This window comes from Neophocaena asiaeorientalis, unplaced genomic scaffold (assembly GCF_003031525.2).
Source record: "Neophocaena asiaeorientalis asiaeorientalis breed wild unplaced genomic scaffold, Neophocaena_asiaeorientalis_V1.1 scaffold295, whole genome shotgun sequence".
Taxonomy (NCBI): domain Eukaryota; kingdom Metazoa; phylum Chordata; class Mammalia; order Artiodactyla; family Phocoenidae; genus Neophocaena; species Neophocaena asiaeorientalis.
The window spans coordinates 1,471,794-1,477,793 of NW_020174718.1; positions in this window are offsets into that span (position 1 = coordinate 1,471,794).

The window sequence follows — 6,000 nt, forward strand, 5'->3', positions numbered from 1 at the left end:
GGACATAATGTTAAATGAGATAAGCCAGACACAGAAAGATAAATACTGCATGATCTCACTTATATATGGAATCTAAGAAAATTAAACTTATAGAAGCAGAGAGTAGAATGGTGGCTGCCAGGGGATGGGTGTTAGGAGAAAGGAGGAGATGTTGGTCAAAGGGTACAAGGTTTTAGTTACGTAGGATGAATAAGTTCTGAGGATCTAACGTACAGCTCGGTGACCATAGTTAATAAGACTGTACTGTATACTTACAACTTGCTGAGTAGATCTCAGTTGTTTTCAACACAAAAAAACAAAGAAAAAACCCACAGTAGTAACTGTGAGGTGATGGAAATATTACTTAGCCTGATGTGGCAGTCATTTCACAATGTATATGTATATCAAAACATCAGGGCGTCCCTGGTGGTGCAGTGGTTGAGAGTCCACCTGCCGATGCAGGGGACACGGGTTCGTGCCTCGGTCCGGGGGGAGATCCCACGTGCCGCGGAGCGGCTGGGCCCGTGAGCCATGGCCGCTGGGCCTGCGCGTCCGGAGCCTGTGCTCCGCAACGGGAGAGGCTGCAATAGTGAGAGGCCCGCGTACCACAAAAAAAACAAAAAAACCCATCATATTGTATTCCTTAATATACACAATTTTTATTTATCAGTTATAAAGCTGGAAAAAAAAGACTTACAGCATCATCAGAATGCTGATTTACTTCTATCATTCATAAATTATTTTAATATATTAAAAAAATGATTTTCTCATCCTGATATCAGTATCTCAGTGTCAGCAAATATTATATGATGTGAATGAATATAATCCCAATATTCATATTAACATTTCCTGTTGGCAGACATTCATTACATTTTTCTTTAAAAGAAGGATAAACAGTTTAAAACAGGAAATATCTGACATGATTAGGTTTTCTTAAAAGAACTTTTGTGCTTTTATGAACATCTGACAAACATCCCCAGGAGCGATTTTTCCATTAGGCACAGAGCTGAGGGCCCACAAAATTATTTCAGTTTCTTCTAAAAATCAGAAGGAAAAAAATTAATATAATCCAGCCTGGATTATACTTGCCTTCATACCAACGTAGTCATAAAATATAATTTTTAATATTTTTTGTTGTTGAGGAAAGAGTTGGTGAAGGGCCACGTGCCTACAGCCCATGAAAGTTGTCCAGTGGTCTGGGATATCACCTCCCTACACTCCAATACTCTACTCTTTGCAAGTAAAAAGTTGTTTTCCTCACTAGCTTCTAATTTCCGTTTTTCAGAGAGTTTCATTCGATTGTCTGAATGACTATCTGGGTCTTTCAGTGGAGGGTGATTGCCATCTGAGGACATTTACATCCATGTGATTGACAGCTGAGGACATTTACATCCATGGACTGACTCGGAGTGGGGGAGGGGAGAGGCAATATATGGAGTGGGAATATACCAGCTTGCAGGTCAAAGGTGAGGGGTCAAAGATGACTCCATGATTCTCAGCTCAGGGATGGGGGTAGATGAAGGTGCAGTTATCTAAGAGATCTCAAATACCATGAGAGAGGAGATGGTTGTTAGATGTCAGGGAGAATGCACTGGAAAATGGCTAAGGCTGACCCTGGCAGAGATGGAGGAAAAGGAAGCAGCACTACAGACCATGACGCAGCAGCCAGAGGTGGGAGGACAAGCCAGAGAGCTGGATCCAGAGTTCTAGAGAGGACTGAGTTCTAAGAGTTATAGAGAGGTCAGTCAATTCAAAGAACTCATAGAGGTCAAGGAGGTTGAGGCTTGGATGGGCACCCCCAGCTTTGACCATCCGGAGGTCACCAGAGGTCTTTGCTTTGTAGTTTCTGAAGGGCTGTGTAGGGAGTAGTCAGATTGCAGTGGATAGATGATACCGAGAAAGAGAGGGAAAGAGAGTTCCTCCGTCTAGGGCCAGGGCAGTTTGGAAAAGAAGCCAGTGCCAGGGAGGAAGAGAGCATGCTGGTGTTTTAACTTCTGTCTCTCAAAAGTACATTTTAACAGAGAGAATGAAGTATCAATATAATCATCTAGATCAGGGGTCAGCAAGCTACGGCTCAGAGACCAACTCCAGCCTGCTGCCACCTATGTTTGTAAATAAAGTTTTATTGGAACACAGCCATGCCCATTTTTTTATGTATTGTCTGTGGCTGCTTTTGTGGTACAAGGGCAGAGTGGAGTAGTTGCGACAGGCCATCTGGCCAGCAAAACTGAAAACGTTTACCATCAGGCCCTTTACAGAAAGTTTGTCAACCCCTGTTCTAGGTCAACTTCCTTGATGTAAAGATGAAAAAACAGACACTCCATTATATTTCTACACCCATCTGCTGTCTTGTTCTGACAAAGCAGAAATGTCTCCTGGAATGATTGATTACCTAGTACAGCCCTCATCATCCACTGAATTTCCTCTCTCACTGAGGCAGATTTTCCTCCCCATTCTAGCGACAAATGGAAACTAGAGCCAAAGCCATGTCTGGCCTCAGAGGTACGGGCCTCATTTCAGGAATGTTTCTTGGGTACATTAATGAGCAGAAGTGACTTAGCTTCAGAGCTGTTTCTGAAAACGTGGAGATTAAAGTGAAAAGGAAATACTTTTGTTTCTGCCTCCATCATTTAGTGTGAATCAGAGTTAACAGCTCACAGCCAGGTTGTCAGTTCACAAGAAAGGATGAGGTTGCCCGAAAATCAAAATCACACCCGTTTCCTGTTTCTGAAGACGATTTCAACAATGTCACTGAGGGTTTCAAAGACAACAGTGGCTGTTTGCCAGAGCCAGACCAGCTCCAAGGGCCTTTGTTTGCATAATTGTTTGATGGGTCAACGCACCCACACCATTGTGTTCCTCTGTCTGCTCCCCACGCCCACTATTCTTTTGTTATGCATTAAGTTTCCTGCTGAAAATTAAATTTCCCAATTTCCTCTTTGTTGATCCAAGCAACCGATTATAGAGAAATTAGAAACGATTTGAGACACTCAGGGATTTTTTGAGCTTGCAACTGGCTATACACAAAGATGGTGGAACAATAATTTTGAAAAAGGAAAGATATTTATACTGATTTTTCAATCAATATTTACATATCTTGGCATCACAATTCCTCCCATTCACCCCATTTGAACACGGAAAGGTGCCTCTTCCTGGAGCTGTAATCTACTTCTCCCATCATCTTCCTCCCTGCTCATCCCCACACATCCCCCACACTATTTTAAAATTATGGTACTGGACCCATGTAGGCCGTGTGACGGAGGCTCCAAGGCCAAAGCCACGTTCCCAGGCTACCTAGCATGTCATTGCCATCTACACTCACAGCTTCAGCTTTGGCATGGTTGAAAATTCTTCCAAGTAATGTCTGAGAGGGACATTTTTTTTTTTCTGGGGTGAGGCTACTATACCAACCCAGAGGGACACGGTAGATTTTTGATGACATCTTGCAGTACAGAATGTGCGCAGGGCAGCCATGGAAGGATTGGAAGACTCGCTGACCAGAGGAGCCCCCAAGATTACTTTATGTGAACTCAAACTGCTAAAGAAATGATGAAATTTTCCCAGTGTCCTGAGCTTTGGGTTCAGATCCATGGGACCACGATAGACTTGACTGGTTGGACCTGTGACCACCGCAAATGAAAATCAGACTCGAAGAAGGTTAAGAGCTTCTAGAGTCTCTTTGGGAAGTAGGGGCTTTAGGCCTGGATCCAGTGCCTTGAAGGTTTCCCTTGGGCACCATTTTGGATATGGTGACCACATTGTCTGAATTAAATGCAGGAGGCATGAACAAATATCCATAGACATGGACAAATATCTGTAGAGTATCTGAAGCACAACTGTCTCCAAACCAAGATGACTTTTTCCAGGCTACATGGCACTTCTGTAATTTGTCACTCTCAAGTCTCCTATGAGAGGAGTGTTTTCTTGGGCCTGGTCATCCCAGTCTAGGTTGACGATCAAGATCCATGAACCTCAGAAACAAGATCCAGGGTCTGTGATGTCACACAGGTGGCCTCAAGGGGAGGACAGAGCGCTCTAGCCATCTCGCTCTAGGGTAAAGGCATGCAACCCCCGTATTGCAGTGAAGTGGCCTCCTATCTGAAAGTCATTGAGCTTGAGCTGAAATAGAATGACTGCCAGAGTCATGGTGCTCTGCCTCCTCGTTCCTTGCTAAATATCCATCAACCGGAATATAAGTAATCATTTATCGGCCCCCAGTGACATTTTAGTTAAGAAAATTTTTCTGTATTTACCTAAGGCCATCCCAGAAATGGTTTTCTAAAAGTGCTTTATTCATAGACATTTGCTGTCCTCTTTATGATTTAAAATAATTGATCATTAGTCATTTAGACTTAATCGGTGTTTAGTATTGAACCGTCTCTGAATCAGCAGTGTTCTGTGTTCAAATTTCAGGTGAGTCAGGATTCATCAACACACTTGAACTTTGAACCTATATGAGTTCATGAATGCAAAAGGAGCTGTGACGCAGAGATAATCTTTGGACATTAGCATTCACCATAGCAATTACTGGGATAATCTTTCTTTATTAATTTAATTTTTATTTTATATTAGAGTATAGTTGATTTACAATGTTGTGTTAGTTTCAGGTATACAGCAAAGTGATTCAGTTATACATATGTACATATATCCATTCTTTTTCGGATTATTTTCCCATATAGGTTATTACAGAATATTGAGTAGAGTTCCCTGTGCTATACAGTAGATCCTTGTTGATTATCTGTTTTATATATACTAGTGTGTATATGTTAATCCCCAATTCCTAATTTATCCCTCCCCCCCACCTTTCCCCTTTGGTATGTGATAATCTTAAAACATCATAGAGAGGACCTTCAAGATGGCAGAGAAGTAAGACGTGGAGATCACCTTCCTCCCCGCAAATACATAAAAAATACATCTACATGTGGAACAACTCCTACAGAACACCTACTGAACGCTAGCAGAAGACCTCAGACTTCCCAAAAGGCAAGAAACTCCCCACATAACTGGGTAGGGCAAAAGAAAAAAGAAAAAACAGAGACAAGGGCTTCCCTGGTGGTGCAGTGGTAGGGAGCTGAGGCTCAGGCTTCAGAGTTCAGATCCCAGGGAGAGGACTGGGGGTTGGCTGCGTGAACACAGCCTGAAGGGGGCTAGTGCACCACAGCTAACCGGGAGGGAGTCCAGGAAAAAATCTGGAACTGCCTAAGAGTCAAGAGACCATTGTTTTGGGGTGCACTAGGAGAGGAGATTCAGAACACCGCCTAAATGAGCTTCAGAGATGAGCTCGGACACCAGAGATGGGCATAAAATGCTAAGGCTGCTGCTACAGCCACCAAGAATCCTGTGTGCAAGCACAGGTCAATATCCACACCTCCCCTCCCGGGAGCCTGTGCAGCCCACCAATGCCAAGGTCCCATGATCCAGGGACAACTTCCCCAGGAGGGAAAGGAGGAAGCCGCAGGCTTGCCCCGCATTCCATACCCCTCCCTCTCCCTAGCCTGAGTGAGCCAGAGCCCCCTAATCAGTTGCTACTTTAACCCCCTCCTGTCTGGGTGAAGAACAGACACCAGAGGGTGACCTACACGTAGAGGAGTGGCCAAATCCAAAGCTGAGCCCCAGGAGCTGTGTGAACAAAGAAGACAAAGGGAAATTCCTCCATGCAGCCTCAGGAGCCTCGGATTAAATCTCCACAATCATCTTGATGTACCCTGCATCTGTGGCATACCTGAATAGACAACGAATTATCCCAAAATTGAGGCAGTGGACTTTGCAGGCAACTGCAGACTTGGGGTTTGCTGTATGCGACTGACTAGTTTCTGTTTTTTATGTTTATCTCAGTATAGTTTTTAGCGCTTGTTATCATTGGTGGATTTTTTTTATTGGTTTGGTTGCTCTCTTTTTATTTTTTATTAAAAATTTTTAAAATATATTTTTAAATTTTTTATTTTAATAACTTTATTTCATTTTATTTTTCTTTCTCTCTTTTTTTTCTCCCTTTTCTTCTGAGCCGTGTGGCTGACAGGG